The sequence below is a fragment of the Sus scrofa genome, chromosome 5 (genome assembly GCF_054392235.1).
Source record: "Sus scrofa isolate SSC_HxYL_T2T_F1_AM1 chromosome 5, Sscrofa_HxYL_maternal_Yorkshire_Landrace_v2.0, whole genome shotgun sequence".
In the NCBI taxonomy this organism is placed as follows: domain Eukaryota; kingdom Metazoa; phylum Chordata; class Mammalia; order Artiodactyla; family Suidae; genus Sus; species Sus scrofa.
Window position 1 is genome coordinate 92,172,052 of NC_139387.1, and position 22,907 is coordinate 92,194,958.

Sequence of the window (22,907 nt, forward strand, 5' to 3'; positions counted from 1 at the left end):
GAACCAAACTAGAATCAAATCGTGGCTTTTATTACTTACTATGTGACTCTAATTTCCCAGTGATTTGGTTTTCTCATCAATAAATGAGAGTACCAAATGTAGCTTCCTCATATGGTCATTGTAAGGATTAGATAGGTTACCAGATTGTAGAACACTTAGAACATTAAAGGATGAAAGGTACAGTGTCTGAGATGAAAACTATACCAGCAATGAACTATGAGCCATCAATTTAACACCTATGTATATAACCTGACTGAGTCTTGCACATATGCACCAAGAACTGATATAAGAATGTTCATGGCAGTATAAAACTGAAATTCCAAAGTCTGTCAATAGTAAAACAGATAATCTGTATATATTCATACAGAAGAATTCCATACAGCAATGAAAATGAACAAACTAAAGTTATACACAGTGTAAATGAACCTCGGGAATATAATGCAGTACCAAAAATTGCAAAAGAATATACAAATGATAACATTTATATTGTTTCTTATATTAAAAACATGCAAACTCTAACAATATATATTTAGGGAGATAAGCATATATGGTAAAACTATCAAGAAAAGCGAAAGGATGATAAAACAAAACTCAGGAGAGTAGTTAACTTCAAAAGAGGAAGAAGGCAAGAGTATCCAAGAAGGGCACACAAAGGATGTCAGAGACCATGGTCATGTGTTTTTCTATATTGGTAGTGGGTACACTGGTGATTATTGTATCATCAGGACTTATCCTCTTGCTACTCAAGGGATAATCTGCAGAGCAGAGCATTGTCATCACCTGGGCTATTGTTGGAAATGCAGAAACAGCCTCCACCCAAGACTGTCTGGATCAGAATATGCCTTTTAATAAGATCCCAGGTGATTATTTGCACACTAAAGTTTAAGGATCACTACTTTAAAATGTACACTATAAGACACTGATAGAAGAAATCAAAGATGACACAAATAGATGGAAAGATATACCATGCTCGTGGATTGGAAGAATCAATATTAGCAAAATGACTATACTACCTAAGGCAATATACAGATTCAATGCAATCCCTATCAAATTACCAAGGACATTTTTCACAGAACTCAAACAAAATATTTTAAAGTTTGTTTGGAAGCACAAAAGACCCAGAAGAGCCAAAGATATCCTGAAAAAGAACAGTGGAGCTGGAAGAATCAGGCTCCTGGACTTCACACTATACTACAAAGCAACGATCATTAAAACCACATGGTACTGGCACAAAGACAGAAATATAGAGCAGTGGAACAGGACAGAAAGCCCAGAATTCAACCCACACACCTACAGCCAACTCATCTATGACAAAGGAGGCAAGGATATACAGTGGAGAAAGGACAGCTTGTTCACTAAGTGGTGCTGGGAAAACTGGACAGCCACATGGAAAAGAATGAAGTTAGAACACTCCCTAACACCATACACAAAAAGAAACTCCAAATGGATTAAAGACCTAGATATAAGACCAGACACTATCAAACTCTTAGAGGAAAACATAGGCCAAACACTCTCTGACATAAACCACAGCAACATCTTCTCAGATCCACCTATCAGAGTATTGACAAGAAAAACAAAAATAAACAAATGGGACCTAATCAAACTTCAAAGTTTCTGCACAGAAAAGGAAACCCTAAACAACACAAAAAGACAACCCACAGAATGGGAGAAAATCTTTGCAAATGAATCGACTGACAAGGGATTCATCTCCAAAATTTACCTTCTGCAGCTCCATATCAAAAAAACAAACAACCCCATCCAAAAATGGGCAGAAGATCTAAACAGACAGTTCTCCAAAGAAGACATACAGATGGCCGAGAAACACATGAAAAGATGTTCAACATCATTCATTATTAGAGAAATGCAAATCAAAACCACTCTGAGGTACCACCTCACACCAGCCAGAATGGCCATCATCAAAAAGTATACAAACAATAAGTGCTAGAGAGGGTGTGGAGAAAAATTAACCCTACTACACTGTTGGTGGGATTGTGAATTGGTGCAACCACTGTGGAAAGCAGTATGGAGATTCCTCAGAAAACAAAACATAGAACTACCATTTGATCCAGCAATCCCACTACTGGGCATCTATCCAGAGAAAACCATGACTCGCAAAGATACATGTACTCCAATGTTCATTGCAGCACTATTTACAATAGCCAAGACATGGAAACAACCTAAATGTTCGTCGACAGAGGGGTGGATCAAGAAGAAGTGGTACATATACACAATGGAATATTACTCAGACATTAAAAAGAATGAAATACCAGCATTTGTAGCAACATGGATGGACCTAGAAACGATCATGCTAAGTGAAGTCAGCCATACAATGAGACACCAGCGTCAAATGCTTTCACTGACATGTGGAATCTGAAAAAAGGACAGACTGAACTTCTTTGCAGGACAGATGCTGACTCACAGACATTGAAAAACTTATGGTCTCCAGAGGAGACAGTTTGAGGGGTGGAGGGATGTGCTTGGGCTGTGGGATGGAAATCCTGTGAATTTAGATCGTTATGATTATTATACAACTACAGATGTGATAAATTCATTTGAGTAATAAAAAAAAAGAAAAGAAAAAAATACAATGTACACATATTTTGTAAATACTATTTTGTATTTAATAAATTTTTAATAAAACTTGAGGTATTGGTACATGTTTGATACCACGTTGTATCCGTGTCTAGATTTTTGAAATGCCCAGGTTCTTTTTCCTACGATTTCCCCATACACTTATCTATCAAAAATGAGTGCAATGATGGCTGCAACAAAGCACTGCGTCTAGAGTCCAGTTCAATACACCTCATATAGACACTATGTAATTAATTGTTGGTAACTGGCATTTTTTATTAGATGCCTTTTCCTTTGGGTATTTCAAATTCTTCAGCAGATTGAAGTAGCTTCTTCTGACAGGATATAAATATTAGCAAAATCAACTTACTTAATCATTTACTCTCTCATAATTTCTGTAGGAATTGTTTGGTCTAAGAGTATATAAAACAGAATTGAGACTTATACTTTTGGCCATAATGGAGTATCAAGATCTGGACTTAACTTCTCATTATAAACTAAGCGAAGTATATGAAGCAACAATCTTCAGAAATTGGACTGTAGAAAGCCAAGAACTGTGATCTCTGAGAGAAGGGAACCAAATGAAGTGATTCTATAATTACCCTAGATCTCTGCCTCAAGGCAATTTATGGACCATGAACAGAAGGAAGGGTAACCCAAAAAAATCAGGGCATCCTTCTGACTCAGAAGACAGAGAATGTAATTTGGGGAGACTGAGGTGGGAAGTTACATAGCAGATATCTAGAAAATTAAAAAAAAAAAAGAATTCTAAAACTCTGCCTCATAATTCTGAGTATTAGGCTATGCATGATACAGTAAAAATGTCCAAACCAGACAAAGAGAAAACAGATATTTATAAGAAGAACAATTCCCAGAACTTGTACAGAATAGAAAGACATTGGATGTCTGACCAGTCAGTATGGAGAGTCCTGGGACATTAAACGGAGACCCCAAAGGGCTTACACCTTAATAATAGAGCTGACCGGGAGTTCCCGTTGTGGTGCAGTAGAAATGAATCCAACTAGTATTCATGAGGATGTGGGTTTGATCCCTGGCCTCACTCAGTGGGTTAAGGATCTGGCGTTGCCTGTGGTGTAGGTTGCAGACATGGCTCTGATCTGGTATTGCTGTGGCTGTGGCATAGGCTGGCAGCTATAGCTCTGATTCAGCCCCTAGCCTGGGAACTTCCATATGCCTTGGATGCAGCCCTAAAAAGCAAAAAATAAAATAAAATAAAATAAAATAAAATAGTAGGGCTGAGTTATCCTAGAGAAGACTACTCTCAAGCCACTCTAGCAGAGCGGAGCATTCAAGGGGATTTCAAGTAATTACATTAAACCAATTAACAAGTAATTTAGCTGCCTGCCAAGGAAAGGTTAATACTTTTTTTGAGGAGGTCAAAATCCAGGGAACCAACCATGTAGCATTTTAAATCTTCATCATCCCTTATAGACAATCCAAAAGGCAAGAAAATGTCACAGATTACTACCAGAAGGAAAGCACCATTCAACAGAAGCAGACTTAGAAATGACAGAGACAATGGAACTAGCAGACAAAGATGTTAAAATATCTATTCAGTTATTTACAAGTAATTAGAGGGAAACATTAACATGAGGGAAACTGAAAATATTTTTCAAAGCCCAACTGGAACTTCTAGATGAAAAAAATACAATACCGTAACATGAAAATTTTACTGTATAGGATTAAGAGCAGATTAGACACCGCAAAAGAAAAAAAAATCCATGGACTTGAAGGCTTAACAATAGAACCATCCAAAATGAAGTATATAGAAGAAAGAAAAGTGAAAAAATTAACAGAGCCTCAGTGTCCTGTGGAATATCAGTCTATGTTTAAAAAAAAAAAAAAAGAGGGAGAGGAGATATTTGAAGAAATGATGGTCATCAAATTTTTCAGACTTTGGAGTTCCCATCGTGGCTCAGTGGTTAATGAATCCGACTGGGAACCATGAGGTTGCGGGTTCAATCCCTGCCTCGCTCAGTGGGCTGAGGATTCAGCATTGCTGTGAGCTGTGGTGTAGGTCACAGATGCGGCTTGGATCTGGTGTTGCTGTGGCTCTGGTGTAGGCTGGCAACTACAGCTCCAGTTAGACCCCTAGCCTGGGAACCTCCATATGCCGCAGGAGCGGCTCTAGAAAAGGCAAAAAGACACCCCCAAAAAAAAAATTTAAAGCAATACCCAACTATATGCTGTCTATGAAAAAAATCTTACTTTAAACATAAAGACATAGATAAATTAAAACAAATTGAATGTTTTTCCCTGTATGAGAATTTAAGCTCTCTATAGATATTTTATACCTCTCCCATATATCATAACGTATTCTAATTTGATAAGCTTATCAATCATACCTATATCTTGAATATTATTCCATGTCAGTCTCTTGATGATCACTCACCAAGTTCTTAAGCTGCCAAAAGTATCTACTGACTATAAGTACATGAAGTATAAATTATCTCCAAAATTTGAATTCTGGAGTGTCATAAACACTTTATTCCTATACATAGGTTCTTCAGTCTCTACTGACCCAGACTATCTATCAAGAATGGTATCTTGGAGTTCCCATTGTGGCTCAGTGAGTTAAGAACCTGACATGGTCTCTGTGAGGATACGGGTTCCATCCCTGGTCTCACTCAGTGGGTTAAGGATCCACCAGTGCCGCAAGCTGTGGCATAGGTCACAGATGCAGCTCGGATCCATTGTCGCTATGGCTGTGGTGCAGCTCCAATCGACCCCTAGCCTGGGAACTTCCATAAGCTTCAGGTTCAGCCCTAAAAAGAAAAAAAAAAAAAATGGTACTTACTTTTCTCAAAGCATAAGAGTTTTTTGTTCTTCTATGACAACCATTTTTTGATACCAAATCTGACTGCCTCATTAATTGTAGGCCAGTCTCTTTTTTATTTGATTTCTAAATGTGGAGCGTTTGATCACATCTTGTACAGTTTCCATGATATATGTGGCATTTAAACACACAAAGTGAAGCTTGCATTTTCATCCTTAAATATGAATGGATAAATGCCTTCAATTTTTCACTACTAAATTTAAACTTTTGGAATCTTTGCCTTAAAAATGTGCTAATCATATACCACAAAATGGCACTGAATTCTACAAAAAATAACTCAGCCAAGGATACTATGTTCTATCTTTGCAGTGAAATGCAAATTTCTTAAGAGATTGAATAATATTTTCTTAATAAGATAATTTTAAGTTTTACATTTAGAGCACAGAAAGCATACTAAAAATATTCTCTGAACTGCTGGAATTTTCAAGTATTAGAACTGATAATTTGCATTCACTTTAAAGCTCCGCCTCTCGGAATTCTATTGTACCACACTGAATACATACAGTGAATAGCCAGTGATGCTCTTTTCCTTACCTTTATTTCTTTATTTACATTTATTGCTGTTGTCGCATTGCCAGCTGAAGGTGCTCGCATCCATGACCCGTGTTCATTGATTGAGGAGCAGCAATATTTCCTTCAGCTTCTTTGTTCACTTTCTTATGATCCAACCTTGTCTTGACTTCAAAGCCTTTTTACACCTTCCATGAAAAGAGAATACTTTGGTGGTGTCATAGCTAATTACTTCAAAACTAAACAAGAAATGAATAAATAAAACACTTTTAAACCCAGACTGCAATGTGCACGTATTCCAATTGAGAATCTTTATTAATTCAGATGTTCCTATTTATCAAAAGGAGTATGATTTCGTATGTACCTTTCTGTGCTTTTATTTTGATAAAAACTGTTTTCCTGAGTGGTGTGCCTTTATTTTTATGAGTGAAAACTCTGGCACTTACCTAAACTACATTCTCTAGCCTTTATCAGAAATGTTTCTGCTGGACTCTGAGTTTGCTTTATTTAAGACTTTGTCACATTGATCCTCCTCTCCCAATACCTACTGTCTGATAGGCAGAGCCAAGCAATATTTTTGTAATTGCAAAACAAAAAAGCACTGAGCCAGGATTACTTTGAGTCTACTTCATACATACTACCCTCTGACTCAAAACCCGCTGCTGGGACAAGGTCCTCGAGGGAAACATCCTCACTAGAGGGATGGCACCATCTCTTTGTTGTGTCTTCTGAAAACAAATGAAAACATGATATTTTTATTTAATGATTGTTATTTTTTTTCATTATAGTTGGTTTACAGTGTTATGTCAATTTCTTCTGTACAACAAAGTGACCCACGTCTATACATTCTTGATAAAGGATAAAGGAGACTTGAGCAACTCCTTCCCTAGGGCTGCCAGAAGTGTCTAGACTGGACTCAGTCTGCCCAGTCCCAGTAACTGTGCTTGCAGGGAGCGCCTATCTGAATTAATTGCTGCCACGCCGCAACCCCACCCCATACCTTGGGCTCTGCTGCTTTAGGAATAAGTTCCTCAGCTTGAATTAAAGTCCAGCTGGTAGTGCCGTAAAAATAACATATTATTAACCTAATATGACTATCAGGCTCATGGAGCATGCCCATTGTCTTTCCTTCTTTTTCTTACAGCTTCAATTGTCTTTCACTTTAGGCACACAGAAGTTAGCTCATCTATATACCTTCTTCCAAGGGTCTACCCTTCATTTATCTGTACAAAGAAGCAGTTGTCAACAACATGCTTTGGATGTTGGGTAAATGACTCAGCATGACATGTTTGGTGGACAAATGAAGCTTCCTGAAGCTTTGCTGTCATTTAGTCCATGCTCTAGTGACAGACAGTAGGTGTTCTGACCCTGTTTATACTCCCTGCCCTCTCTGCTCCAGCCACACTGGCCTTTTTTCTGTTCTGCAAATCATACTCAGCTTCTCTCACTACAGGTTTGGTTAGCTTTTATCTCAGACTAGAATATTCTTTATCCAGACTGTCATATGACTGATTCTTCTACTTTGTTAAGGTCTCTGTTCAAATGCAACCTCCTCAGAGAGCCACCCTTGATCACCCCACCTTAAAACATAGAAATAGCACCCCCCCCATGACTTTCTTCCCCTTCGTCACACTTTTCACTGTGTTCCTTCTGTGTGCCTTGTGCATCACCTGTCTCCCCCACTAGAAATTAAGCTCCATGAGGGTAGACGCTTTATTTTGTGCATGGCCTGTGGTTGTCACTCAGAAAACATTTGGAGAATGGAAGCCAGGAAAGAAACCAGTAGTTGTGGGCCATCTCCTTACCATCACTACAGGGGGACTATTTCATGATTCTCTTAAGAGTTTGCCTTTTTATACCATTTCTTCTGGTCAATCACTCCAGAAGCTTCAACACTACTAGGCTTGGTCCTTGGAAGACAAGTGAGAATAATAATAGCTAACACTTTCTGAGTGTTTATTATGAGGCAAGCACTGATCAAAGCGCTTTACAGGAATTAACTGATTTAATCATCTCTATGATTAAATACTATTATTGCCATATTACAGTTGCATAACCTGATGTCCAGAGAAGATGGGTAACTTTCCCCAGTCATCCAGAATTTGAATATGGATAGTGTGGCTCTAAAGCCCATGGTCCTTATTGTGACCCAAACTGACATAATGCAAACAGCACAGAGCTGGCATTTAGCAGCCGTAGATAACTGTCCTTGTTCTATGATCTTTCAGTTTTCTTGACTTCTCTGAGTTCTTAACTCAGAGTTAATATATACTCTCCTCACTGGTGTAGTCCAGTAAAAATATGGGACTACGTAATCCATAAAATCTCTCCAACGCCAGCATTCTATGAGTTTATAGTGAATTGCATTAATTACCTGCCCTGAGAAAGGTCCAGGTGGAAATAGCTTAAAAGATAATCTTTGGATACAGTCTACACTGTTTATATCACCTGCTGTGGCTCTTATAGTCTATGTGGCAACATCATGGAATGAAAAGAACATGATCTGGGTTTAAATCTTGGCTTTGCCACTCATGTCTCAGCTGTGCAACTTTGGGTCACTTACTTGACCCTTCTGAATATGTTTTCCTTTTAATTTGTTTGTTTTTTGTTTTGTCTTAAATGAATCTAATACTACCTGACTTATGGAATTTCCCAAAAGATTTAAAGATATAAAGAATGTAAACTTGGCTGGTAAACATCAGGTTACCCCCAAAAAATGAATTTCCTTTTCATTTTTTCTCCATACAAGTCTTGGGTGTTTTACAGAGATGTCCATTTACCAAACCAAAAAACCTGTGTGCCAAGAAATTTTGAGGACTGTTTTAAACTTTTATTTGCGACCAGACATTTGCTTTATAAAATAAAACAGTAGAATCCAGGTTCCCCCATGGTTTTTAAAGAGTATTTAACACATCATTTCCCCCCTGTTCTCTGTAGATGCTAAAAATGACCTAGACTTCATTAGGGTCACCAGAACAGATGACAAGAAGCATCTAGGCTGCATTTCAGGAGCAGATGCTATTTAGAGGCACCTGTACCAAGCTAAATACCAGCCTTCCCTTTATATAGCATTAGGTGTTTCTTGGCAAGGCCAGTCTTCCATTTCTAATAATATTTCTTTAGTTCTTGCTTTGATCTCCTTTTTACTGCCAAAATGCCATTTTTTAAATACCATCCTATTACACAAATGCACAGCATAGTAAAATGGACTTTGAAGCCCTGGGTTTGTTTCTCAGCCTCGCCACTCACAAGCTATGTGCAGTTGAACTACATTCTCAACTTGGTAACTTCTCTGAGCCTCTGTTTCCTTGCCTGAAGATCGTGATACAGTCAGCCTTAACTTAAATGAGTTAATGCATGGGCCTGACACAGAGTAGCCATTTGAGGAGAAGTGCTCAGCTCTGACTCAGGAATACAGACAGGATCATTCATTCTCCAGCTCCGTAAACTATAAAAAGTTTTGAGGAAAAGTCAAAGGCAATACAAAAGATTATTATTTCAATGTCGGCAAATCTAATTCCTGTCACTTGTCAGCGTAATGCAATGAAATAGCTAATCCCCGAGCCATATATCTGCTCCCAACTGCCATGAAATTACCCAAAGGAGCCAGGCGAGCCTTCTCACTGTTGATCCACTAAATCATCCCTCTTCTAGAAATGGACAACAGCTGAATCTCCTATATTCCATGAAGATTTGTTCTTCACCCTTTGGTCTGGCAGAGGAACAACCATTTTTAACGTAGAACTCCATGTCCTGCTGGATTCTAGTGAAATTGGGATTCCCACATATCTAGAATGATCCAGGAGTAGATTCTGGCTACAACGTCCAGAAGACTCACACAACCTTTCATTTGAATGTTAGGTAAGCCCAGTTACCTATTCCCTGTCAAAACCAAAGCATAAGACTCGCTGGAATCCCCTTACTCCATACTCATACAAACTTAAGCAGTTTATATCATCATCTCTTTCCCCAAATTTTGGGGTTGGTTTTATAATAACAATGACAAAAATATTTTGAATTTTAATATTCTTTAATAAGACAAAGAGAAATTTCTCAAGTGACTTTTTCTTACAGATTGTCTTTTTATTGTAGCTTTTTAAAGTATTTATGGAGTATCTACTCTACACCAGGCACTTCCACTTTAATTATCTGATTTAATTACAGTAGAACAGCAATTATTAAGAATATGGGCTTTACTCTACTTAAAAGAGACACATGCACCCGCGTGTTCATTGCAGCCCTATTCACAATAGCCAGGACATGGAAACAATCCAAATGTCCATCGACAGATGATTGGATTCGGAAGATGTGGTATATATACACAATGGAATACTACTCAGCCATAAAAAAGGATGACATAATGCCATTTGCAGCAACATGGATGGAACTAGAGAATCTCATACTGAGTGAAATGAGCCAGAAAGACAAAGACAAATACCATATGATATCACTTATAACTGGAATCTAATATCCAGCACAAATGAACATCTCCTCAGAAAAGAAAATCATGGACTTGGAGAAGAGACTTGTGGTTGCCTGAAGGGAGGGGGAGGGAGTGGGTGGGATCGGGAGCTTGGGCTTATCAGACACAACCTAGAATAGATTTATAAGGAGATCCTGCTGAATAGCATTGAGAACTATGTCTAGATACTCATGTCGCAACAGAAGAAAGGGTGGGGGAAAAAACTGTAACTGCAATGTATACATCTAAGGATGACCTGACCCCCTTGCTGTACAGTGGGAAAATAATAAAAAAAAAAAAAAAAAAGAATATGGGCTTTAAAGACAGATTTGGGTTCAAGTTCAGGTTCTACTGTTATGTCTAGAGAATTGTTATCATCTTAATTTCATGATAAGGAAATTAAAGCTGAAGGATTTTTTATAATGATTTTGATTTTTTCCATTTTAGTTGGTTTACAGTGTTCTGTCAATTTCTACTATATAGCAAAGTGGCCCAGTCACACATATATATACATTCTTTTCCTCCCATTAACCTCCATCATGCTTCATCATAAGTGACTAGATATAGTTCCCAGTGCTATACAGCAGGATCTCATTGTTTATCCACTCCAACTGCAATAGTTGCATCTACTAACCCCAAACTCCCAGTCTATCCCACTCCCTCTGCCTCAGCAACCACTTGAAGACTGTTCTCCAAGTCCATGAGTTTCTTTTCTGTGGAAAGGTTCATTTGTGCCATAAATTGGAATCCAGATATAAAAGTGATATCTTATGTATTTGGCTTTCTCTTTCTGACTTACTTCACTTAGTAGGAGAGTCTCTAGTTCCATCTATGTTGTGGCAAGTGGTATTATTTTGTTCTTTTTTGTGGCTGAGTAGTATTCCATTATGTATAGGTACCACAGCTTCTTAATCCATTCATCTGTCAATGATCGTTTAGGTTGTTTCCGTGTCTTTTTGCCTTTTCTGGGGCTGCTCCTGTGGCATATGGAGGTTCCCAGGCTAGGGGTCAAATCGGAGATACATCTGCCGGCCTACACCACAGCCACAGCAACATGGGATCCAAGCTGCATCTGCAACCTACATCACGACTCACGGCAATGCCAGATCCTTAACCCACTGAGCAAGGCCAGGGATCGAACCCACAACCTCATGGTTCCTAGTCAGATTCGTTAACCACTGACTGCGCCGCAATGGGAATTCCTCTTGGCTATTGTTAATAGTGCTGCAATGAACATATGGGTGCATGTATCTTTTTCAATGAAAAGTTTTGTCCAGATATATGCCCAAGAGTGGGATTTCTGGATCATACGGTAGTTCTATATTTAGTTTTCTGAGGTACCTCCATACCATTTTCCATAGTGGTTGTACCAACTTACATTCCCATCAACAGTGCAGGAGGGTACCCATTTCTCCACACCCTCTACATCATTCTTTATTCTAGATTTACTTATGATGGCCATTCTGACCAGTTGTGAGGTGTTACCTCATAGTAGTTTTGATTTGCATTTCTCTAATAATTAGTGATGTTGAGTATTTTTTCATGTGCCTGTTGGTCATCTGTATATCTTCTTTGGAGGAATGTCTATTCAGGTCTTTTGCCCATTTTTCAATTGGGTTGTTTTGTTTTTTGTTTGTTTGTTTTTGTTTTTGTTTTGTTTTTGTTTTGCTGTTGAGTTGTATAAGTTGCATATTTTAAAGATTCAGCCCTTATCAGTTGCATCATTTGAAACTATTTTCTCCCATTCCATAGCTTGTCTTTTTGTTTTGCTTTTATGGTTTCCTTCGCTGTGCAAAAGCTTGTCAGTTTTATTAGGTCCCATTGGCTTATTTTTGCTTTTATTTCTGTTGCCTTAGGAGTCTAACCTAAGAAAACATTTGTAAAAAGCTGAGGGATTTTTTAAAACTTGAGTAAGTTCACCCAGCCAGTAAAGGGCAGATTTGGAATTTCAGCTTAGCTGTGTTTGACCAAAGCTTCTGTTTGTTAGGACTTCCTAATTGCTCTTGTAAGTATAGATACTTCTCAGGCACTATGGTTCTGAAATGTTGGGTCACACTCTCCTTTAAGATTAAGAAAGCTGTGGACCCTCTCCCCAGAAACATGTAATATATGTTGATTCTATAATAACATATAATTTCAGGAAGTTAACAGACCTTTGAAACCCAGCTCCTAGAGGTCAGTGAACTTTAGATTGAGAATCTTTGCTTCTAAGTTGTGGCAGTTGTCATAGTGTCCAGAAATGGTTTCTTCTTGATGATGGATAACCTTTCAGGAAGTAGTGACAGATCATGAGACATAGAAGGTAATCCATCCTTAGTCATTCCAAATATATTTATTGGACATATTCTCTGTGCCAGGCACTGTTACAGTCACTGATTACATAGCAGAGAATGAAACATGAAAATATCTGCTCTTCAAGAAGCTTACTTCCTAGTTGGTCATTTTTTTTTAAATTTGCCTACTCCCCACCTACAAATGGAGTTCCCAAGTTTATTACCCCTCATGGTATTTAGACTGAATTTTAATATACATGAGCTAGATTTTTTTCAATCAATAAAGTTAACTTGAAGGAATTTTCCTCAATACAGTAAAGGTCACAGATAAAAAGCACACAGCTAAATTCATACTCAGTGGTGAAAAAACTTAAAGCTTTTCCTCTAATATCTAGAACAAGGCAAGGATGCCCCCTCTCACCTTAATCTATTAACATAGTACTGCAAGTCCAGATCAAAACTGTTAGGCAAGAAAAAGAAATAAAAGCATCAAAATCAAAAAGGAAGTAAAAGCATCTCTGTTCACAGGTGACATGATCTTATATGTATAAAACCCTAAAGGCTCCACACAAAAACTATTAAACTACGAAACAAATTCAGCAAAGTTGCAGGATAAAAATCAACACACCTATACTAAAATTGGTTATTCACCTATGCTAAAAGCAAATTATTGAAAAGGAAGTTTAAGAAAGCAATCCCATTTACAATAATGTCAATAAAATAAAGCACTTAGGACTAAATTCAACCAAGGAGGTGAAAGACATATAGGCCAAAAACTGTAAAACACTGATGAAATAAATTAAAGTAGATACAAATAAATGGAAAGATATTTTGTGTTCATGAATTGGAAGAATTAATATTGTTAAAATGTCCATACCACCCAAAGCAATCTAAAAATTCAATTTCTATCAAAATCCCAATGGCCTTTTTTTTTTTTTACAAAAAATAGAAAAAACAATTCTAAGAGTCATATAGAACCACAAAAGACCCCAATTAGGCAAAGCAATTTTTAGCAAAAAGAACAAAGTTGGAGGCATCACACTTCCTGATTTCAAAAGATAATACAAAGCTATAGCAATCAAAACAGTAAGGTATATGCTTAAAAACAGACATAGAGAGACAGTGGAAGAGAGAAGAGGCCCAGAAACAAACCCATGCAAATAACTGTCAACTGATCTTCGATAAAGGCACCAAGAATACACAATGAGGAATATAGATAGTCTATTCAATGAATGGTTTGTGGAAAACTGGATATCTACATGGAAAAGAATGAAATTAGGGATTCCCTGGTGGCTCAGCAAGTTAAGAATCAGGCATTGTTACTGCTATGACTCTGGTTACAGCTGTGGCACATGTTCAATCCCTGGCCCAGGAACTTCTGCATGTCCGGGCCTAGCCACAAAAAAAAAGTATCTTATGCTATACACAAGAATATGCTCATGAGTTAAAGACTTCAATGTAAGACCTGAAATTATAAAACTCCTAAAAGAAAATGCAGGGGAGACCCTTCATGATGTTCATCTTGACAACAATTTCTTGAATATGATAGCAAACGCACAGGCAACAACAACAAAAAAATAGACACATGGAACTAAACCAGGATAAAAAGTTTCTTCACAGCAAAGGAAACAATTAACAAGATGGAAGGGCAACCTACGAATGGAAGAAATATTTGCAAACCTTATATTTAATAAAGTGTTAATTTCAAAAATGTATAAGGATATCTATGTCTTCTGCAACTAAATAGCAAAACAAGTAACACAATTTAAAAATGGGCTAAGGACTTGAATAGGCATTTATCCAAAGAAGATATACAAATGACTGGCAGGTTTATAGAAAAAGTTCTACATCAAAACCACAGTGAGATATCACCTCACACCTGCCAAAATGTCTATTAGAAAAAAAAAGCTAAAGATAACAAGTGTTGTTGGAATTCTCATGTGGTGCAGTAGGTTAAGGCTCTGGTATTGTCACTACAGCAGCTCCAGTCACTGCTGCGGTGCAGATTAGATCCCTGGCCCAGGAATATTCACACACCAGGGGCGAGGCCTATATATATGTGTGTGTGTGTGTGTATAACAAGTGTTGGTGAGGATGTGGAGAAATTGAAACACTTGTACACAATTACTGCAAATGCAAATGGTGCAGCTGCTATGGAAAAAAAGCATGGAGGTTCCTCAAAAAATTACAGGTAAAACTATTGTATGATCTAGTAATTTCACTTCTGTGTATTTATCCAAAAGGAATGAAGTCAGGATCTTAAGAGATATTAGCACTCCTGTGTTTATAGCACACTATCCACAATAGCCAAAATGGGAAGATAACCTATATATCCATTTACAGATGAACTGATACAGAAAATATAGTATCTACGCAAAATGTTATTCAGCTTTACAAAGAGCCACATGGATGAAACTGAAGGAACGTTAAGTGAAATATGCCAGACACAGAAGAAAAAATACTATATGATACCACCTATATGATGACTCTAAAACAGTCAAACTTATAGCAGAGAGTAGAACAGAGGTTAGGTCAGTTATAGAAGGTGAATAAATCTAGAGATCTAGATATGTATATGCCTATGTATAATATGGTTAATACTGTATTATATATACTGAAAATTTTGCTGAGAGAGTATATCTTGTGTTTTCATTATAAAAGTTGATAATAAAGAAAGAAGGAGGAAACTTTGAAGGTGATAGATATGTTTATGGCATAGATTATGCCAATGATTTCACAGATGTATACTTATCTTCAAATTTAGCAAGTTGTACACATTAAATATGTACAGTTTTTTGTATGTCAATCATACCTCAATATAGTGGTTTAACCAACAAAAAAATAAGTTGACACACATTTGGAGGGGTGGAAGCTATCAGTTTATAATTTTGCTTTTTTCTAGTTCATTTCTATTCTCATTAACCTAGGCAGTCATTAAATGTATATTGATTGGGTGCCTACTAGGTGCCAGGTTCTGTGTTAGTCTAGACCAGACTGGCAAGTCTGCATGACCCTTTCTATGATGCAGTTATTTATATTTTTTTTAAAAAAGAGAAAGATGGGAAATCTAACAGCATTCCAGAAAATAACATTAAGGATGAGAAGAGGTGTCATAGAGGAAAATTAATATCAGAATAAAGGCATGAAAATACAGCAAACAAAAAATTAATGAAGCAAAAAAAATTAATGAAGCAATTAAAGAAAAATATAGTGAAAAAGGAATGATGGAACTTCTATGAGGAAATAAAAACTGAATATATATTGGAAAGAGCTGTTACTGGTCTTGAAAGCAAAACTCCATTAGAGGAGCACAGGGCAGTAATTGAACATAGCAGTAACTGGATTGAACAGAGTAATGAATTGTACCTGGGAAATTTTCAGAGGCTGGAATGAAGCTAAACAAAGAAAGAGGTATAAAGATCAGATGGTTTGAATAACAATTTCAAATTGCTAGTTATATGTCTGTGCGAATGACTCATTGTTCCTCATTTTCTTTCCCCAAATCTCATCTTTTGTAAATCCAGAAAAGCTGGCTGTGTAGTTAGATTAAATGAGCTTGGGTCATCAAGTAGCTTCAGTTTAAGAATAGGTACCCTGAGCAGGATTGCATTTCTCTTTCCAAGCCCAATAAAGCCCATCTTAGAAAGCAGAGGAAGCATGTCTTTGCACAATAATTCCCAGAAATGCATTTCATAGCCTTTAGTTGAATGAAATTAGTAGCTAATTTACAGCCCCAGAAGGTTTACCAGACACTTCCTCTTAAATGCAATTTGTGTTTAAAATAATCATCCCATGTGGTATTTGTTTTCTCATAAAATGAATTTAAAAGTAAGCAAAAAAAAAAAAATGTATTTTTGCTCCACAAAATCAATCATCAGGGATTTGGTTGATTCTTTGCTTATTTATATAATATGATTCCTCTGTGGTGGCTCATTTGGTTTACTTTGATTATTGCTTAGTTAAGGCAGTATATTTGCAGAGCACATGAGTATGGAAGAAAAAAAAGACAATTAAAATAAACGACAAGAAAATGCACGCAGTGTTAGGCCCACATTTGGTAATTAAAGTTGTCAGTGTTTCAGCTGAAATTTCATTATGCCCCTTCACCAGGAGGTGACACCATGAGCCTGTACAATTTTCTTCTCTCCTGCTTGGCTGTGGCACCTGGCCCTCTTCCCAGTCCTGTGCAGCTCACTTTGACATTTCTGTTCATCTGGGTGGTTTCCGTCATTTTCTACTTGAGAAAAGTGGAGGCCAAAGAAGCTAAGTGATTTCCCCACATTACAATCTAAGTCGGCAACAGAGCCAGGCTACAGTTCACAAGCATATCCTTCACCATCCAGGCAGCAGCAGCTCAGCTTTGTTCCAGGTTTATTCACTAGGACAGGAGAGTGTGGGTGCCACTGGAGAATGTTCTGGGGGCTGGATGTTACTGTGAGAAAACCAACGCATCATTAGCACATGTTCTTATGCAGTTCTCATCTCAAACTGAAAACTTAGTACAAGAGATATTATTCAGTTTTATTAACATATCACTGCTGTGCCCTGAGGGGGGGAAAAATTACTTTCATGAAATAAAAGGGGAAAGGAAAGCAAAATTCAGTCGTAATGATTGTCCATTTTTGGGTTATTCTTTCCCAGAAAGCCCTTACCCTCTCCATTCACCTCCCTCCTAGATACAAGCACCAGCTGTCCTTTCTGGTGGTCAGACAGCATTCCATTATTAGTCTCTGTGTTTTATTTAAAACACGACCCAGTTGGAACCCAACTGGGAATCATATGACCCAGGTCTATGGTTTCTTCCTAGGAGGTTTGAGAGAGACACAGCTGCAAAGTTAGATCCCTTCCTCTTTCAGAGGCTGTATGGGAATGAGGAATGTGATTTTTAACTCTTTTCTCCAAGTACTTCCAACCTGAGCCATCTCAGCCTAATTGCCTTCCTAACTTTTTTGTCTGACACGACTTATCTAGAAGAATGATTCACAAACTTGAGTGGGTGTCAGAGTCATTTGGTGAAACACAACTGTTTACTGAGTCCCAGCCCCAGAGTTTCTGATTCAGTAGAATAATGTGCATTACAGGTGCCCAGGTGATACTGGTCTGGGGACTACATTTTGAGAACTACTGGCCTAGAACCATGGTTTTCATCTCCAGATACATTAGAATTATCTGGAGAGTTTAAAAAAAAAAAAAAAAAAAAAAAGACCAAAACTATATCCCAGCCCCAGAGATACTCAGTTAGTTTGGGTATAAAGGATGGATAATGGCATTTTTAAAAACTTTTCTAAATGATTCTTCCAACTGTGCTTAAAACCCTATGACATGCTAAACTGGATGTCAGGTTCCCAGTTTAATCAGCTTCTCTCCTTGCATGTCTTAGAAATGTAGTTTGAACTGGCACTTCCTCTGACTCTACCATAAACTCCCTGATGTTGCTTCTTGTTTTCCAAAAAAAAAAATACATACCCTCTTGACCAGCCCTTAGTGTTCACTCCACCCCTGATCCGTAGGGGTCAGAGTGCCGTGATGCACTTCTGTCTTTCAGATGAGGCTCAGCTACTAACACAGGAAAATAAATTAGTCCTGTCTGGGACAGCTTGCTCTACTCTATTAACCAGTTTCTATCCTGGACAAGTTTCCAGCCATTTTGATAAAGGAGTAGATAATTTAAATGATCAATTTAGGGCTTTCATTTCAACCCTTGAAAGTGTCTCATGGTTTTTGATGCAACTAATTCAAGTATTAAGGAACATCATACAGGTCAATAGTTAATTAGATTTGTACAACCAAACAGATTCTCACGTCCTTTTCTCAGGTTCTTTCAATGACAAGATGAAATGAAATTTCTTTTAAGTAAGAGTCTACACTTTACACTTCCCTGGCCCAGGGCTTTTAGTGCTACCGCTTTAACAATTAAACAAAATACTGTCTTGAGTTTTATTTCTTTCCATCTTTGTTTCTCATCCAAGGTATACACAGCTCTCAAAAAAAAAAAAAAATCACCTTCTATTCTTATTTTCATTGCCCTGAGGGAAAGGAGCTTGGGTATTCATTTCATGTGTGTTACCTCAAAGCCAAAACATTATTAAGAAGGCAGTAATAATATTTTCCATTGACAAAGGGCTATTACTATATTGTAAATGATGTTCAGACTAAACTAAAAGCATAGAAAGTCAGAGTAAATTCAACCAATAGATCACATGCACTACCAATTAAATTTGTGGTAGACAAATGGCCTACCTCTGATTTTGCCCAACAATAAAAATAACTGACTTTTTCAATAGGCTGGCACAATGTTGGATGCTTTATATGCACCACCTCAGTTCATTCTCCCAACAGACGTGAGTCTGGTACAAAATTAGGAAGCTTAAGGTCAAAGAGTAAAACATCTTGCCCTAGGTTAGAAGGTAGAGTCAGGATTTGAACCTAAGCACTCATTAAAGTAGAAAGTCCCTGAAGGCAGGACCACTATTGTATTCCTAGTGCCTGGAACAATGCCTAGCCCTTGGGCACTCAATAAACATCTTCACTTTTTTGTTTTTTGTTTTTTGTTTTTAGGGCCACACCCACAGCATATGGAAGCTCCCAGGATAGGGGTTGAATCAGAGCTGTAGCCACCACCCTACACCACAGCCACAGCAATGCAGGGTCCAAGCCACGTCTGCAACCCACACCACAGCTCCCGGCAACACCAGATCCTTAACCGGCTGAGAAAGGCCAGGGATAAGACCTGTGTTCTCATGGATGCTAGTCAGATTCATTTCAGCTGAGATACGATGGGAACTCTTCCATAAATATCTTTGGAATGACAGAACAAATAAATTAATCTGATTCCAGAGCCCAAACTGTTATCCACTGGGTGGTCCTGCCCAAACGAATGGCCTCAGAGCAGACATCTAGAACTTAGTTACGGGGCTGAGGGAAGAGGCACTTGCCACCCACCCTCTGCCAGGTAACAAGCAGGCCCATCTACCTTTAGCTTGACACATGTCTGAGGCCTGTACAGAAGTCTTGACTGGACTTCTGAGCAGAGATGGTGCGGTAGTGAGTTCAAGTCATTGGCCTTGGGCTCTGACTAGGCCCTATCCTGGCTCTTAACCTTTCTATTGTACACACCAGTGAAATTGCTAACATGCAATAATAGAGTCTGACAACCATGAAAACATTTATAACAAGAAAATTCTATCCATCAAATCAATAAGAATTTAAAGATTCAAAATCAACACTCTTTTCTTCTCTGTTATCTCCATGCCATCCCTTCCCAAATTATTAAATGGGAAGTTTTTGTTATAAAGTATAACCACAAGAGTCATTAAGTCTATATAATTATTAAACAAGTCACTCATAATCATCCACTAATCACAAGCCTTCATAATCAAGAGAATCCTAACTTGATATGATTTTAATTTACAAAATGCCGTCTCTAAAATGCCTTTATTGATATATCTGTGTTGTGACAAATTAATAAATAATCGGCTCCATGTATATATAACTATATTTTAAGTAATAGCAGAAGAGGCATCTCTTTAAATAAATTAAACATATTAACAGTGGCTGTGCTACCTCTTCTGTGCAGCAAAATGTGTCCTTCATAAATTATTTAAGGTGCTTATAGCTTATAAATATATTCATGTGATTTTATAACTCTGATTGACAATCACTGATGAAATGTCACTTTCAGATGTTCAGTACAATACAAAAGAAAAAGGCTAATCCGGTCATCATATTTATATGTGTATGTTTGTGTGTGCATTACGGACACATATGTGTAATCAAACATGCCTTAGCAGTCACCATGGAGGTTCCACCCTTCTGTGCCAATGTGGGGGCTAGGATTTTTATCGTAGCTAAAGTGACTTTAAATGCTATTCTTTAACATACTTCAGCAGTGATGACTCAGTCATTGACTGCCTAATCACACTAGAGGTGAGGCAGAAAAGTATCTGATATTCATTTTTATAGCTCCCTTAGAAGATATACTGTCATATGTTGCCTACAAGAAAGTCAGAAAGAGAAAACCAAGAGATTTTTCAAACTTTTTTTTTTTTACTAGAATACTTGGTTCCAGTGCTGTTGCAACATTATAAAATACATTTATCCCCCAATGGAGCTTTCTAAAATCATCTAAGTTTATGTATGTGTGCATCCAGAGAAAGGTCGGAGATGCAGAGACAGGCAGAAAGAGAGAGAAGAGAGAAGTGAAAGATATAAGTTGGGACCAGAGTTTTAAAAATGTCTCAGTCTGAGCAAAATGCTCACTCCTATGCTGAAGCATCCCTTTGGTAATGGGTGCAGACAAATGAGGAAGGTTTTTCTTGATACTCAGCTTCATGACCTACCCCCTATCTCTTTACATGTTCTGAATCCCTGTGTATTTTCATTTCCAAGCTCTAAAAGCTGCAGACAAGGGCAGCTCAGGAAGTATGGTCAGGTGTATATAAGGCAGGCATTCTGCCATCTTTCTGGACAGCAATAGCATTAAGAGACAGCTGAAAAGACAAATCTTTAACTCCCATCTGGATCAATCCCCTACCAAGGTATTACAAATATATGTATGTTAATCTAACTCAAAATCGTGAGCCTGCTCTGCAAACTCAGGTTTAAGACAAGTTCCACAGCACCCTTTCCACACAGATCCCCGCCATGAGGCCTCAGTATATCAAAATCTTGGAGCAGCCACCGTGTGTGTGATCCAGTGCATGCAGATCCACTCACTTGGCAGCAGATTAACAATTACTTACCCTGTTTGTGGAGCCCAAGGGCAGGGGAACAAATCCAGAAAAGGGAGGCTGTGCTCCATTCTGGAATTAAGGGGAAAAAAATCCTATTCCATGAGCTGTGATCTCCTAGTGCAATATTGTGAACTGAACCTGAAATATATTTAAAGTGATGCTCACTTCTAGAGCTAAGTTATTCCATACCTTTTGAAGGAAGAAACATTTTTAGAAGAGAGCAGATTAAGAAAAGTACCAATTCAAGGAAATTACATGAGCTGAGACTTCAAAGATGAGTTAGTGTTCTTGAAGTGGCCGTGGGGCAGAGGGAGGAAAAGGTAGTGGTAAGGTCAAGGCAGAAGGATCAAAGAGACAAGGTGTGGAAACTGAGAAATTGTGGTTCCATGAGAACAGGAACTAAGCCTGCCCCGTGCCATACTGTATCCCCAGAGCTTAGCATAGTGCTTGTGACCTAGGACGTGCGCTCTCTATATTTGCATATTCAATGAACAAATTAATTAACTACAGCCAGTTCAGTATAGCTAATGGATTGGAGTGATGAGTGTGAAGGGAACAGTAAATCTGATAGATAAGAAGGGCCAGATCATGATCACCCTTATAGGCCAAGCTCTGGACTTAGAGCTTTGTAGACAAAGAAAGCCTTTGGGAAATTGTCAAGCAGACAAGTAACATGGCCACATTTGCATTTTGGAAAAATCACCCTCGGAGCCATGTGAAGGGTGGACTAGAGCCTGGGAGACCAAACAAAAGATGGACATATAACCCAGGCGAGAGATGATGAGAACCTAATCTATAAAAGCCATGGTGACGGTAGAGGGAAGAGGTGGATTCTAGAGCTGGCCTGCAGGTAGGACTGGTAAGATTTGGTGACCATGGGGATAAGGAAATGGAAAGAATGGAGTGTGCTTCTCAGCTTGCATGCCCAGTGGTCCCACTCACTACATTCACAAAGAGGGGGACCAGGTCTGTGAGGAAGAGGATGAGTCCATGGTAGACATGTTGAGAGTCTGGAGAATATTCAGAGAGAGTTGACCAGCAGGTGGCTAGATATTTAGATATGGAGTCTTAGCCAGAAGGGTCAGACTTCCAATGTCATTCCCAAAATGCTTCACATTACAAGGAAGTAGCAAGAGGAAAATGTTGATTTATGTTTGAGGGAGTAAAGAGTTAAACACTTGATTAAGATCATGCTTATTCATTCATTCCACAAATATCCACCTGCCTCCTCAACATCTTCACTTGTCTAAAAGATATGTCAGACTCAACACGGCTATAACTAAGTTCTTCATCTCTCCTGACAAACTTCTCTACCCACATTAGCCTTCCCCAGCCCCCATCTCACCTGATGGAAGCTGCATCTTTCTAGTTGTCCAGGCCAAAAATCAGGAATGCCTGGCTCCTAGACACCTCTCTGTCTTTCATACTTCAAATCCAATTATCAGAAAATCCTGTTTGGATCTACCCTTTGAATCTGACAACCTCAACTCTTTCACTGCTGC

The 22,907-nt window shown here is 38.1% G+C and overlaps 1 protein-coding gene and 1 long non-coding RNA gene across 49 annotated transcripts in view; one reads left to right on the plus strand and one right to left on the minus strand.

The window, feature by feature from the left end:
- ANKS1B (ankyrin repeat and sterile alpha motif domain containing 1B) overlaps positions 1–22,907 on the plus strand; it is a 1,062,966-nt gene that overhangs the window by 820,967 nt on the left and 219,092 nt on the right. The gene's annotated exons all lie outside the window — the stretch shown is intronic.
- The window catches only part of LOC106510411 (uncharacterized), a 92,390-nt gene that overhangs the window by 11,796 nt on the left and 57,687 nt on the right, over positions 1–22,907 (minus strand). The window contains exons 5-8 of the long non-coding RNA XR_014804280.1: positions 16,040–16,068; positions 13,095–13,133; positions 12,554–12,665; positions 5,963–6,126 (exon numbers count right to left, since the gene is read on the minus strand). This is a non-coding gene — a long non-coding RNA (uncharacterized LOC106510411). The remainder of the gene's footprint in view (positions 1–5,962; positions 6,127–12,553; positions 12,666–13,094; positions 13,134–16,039; positions 16,069–22,907) is intronic.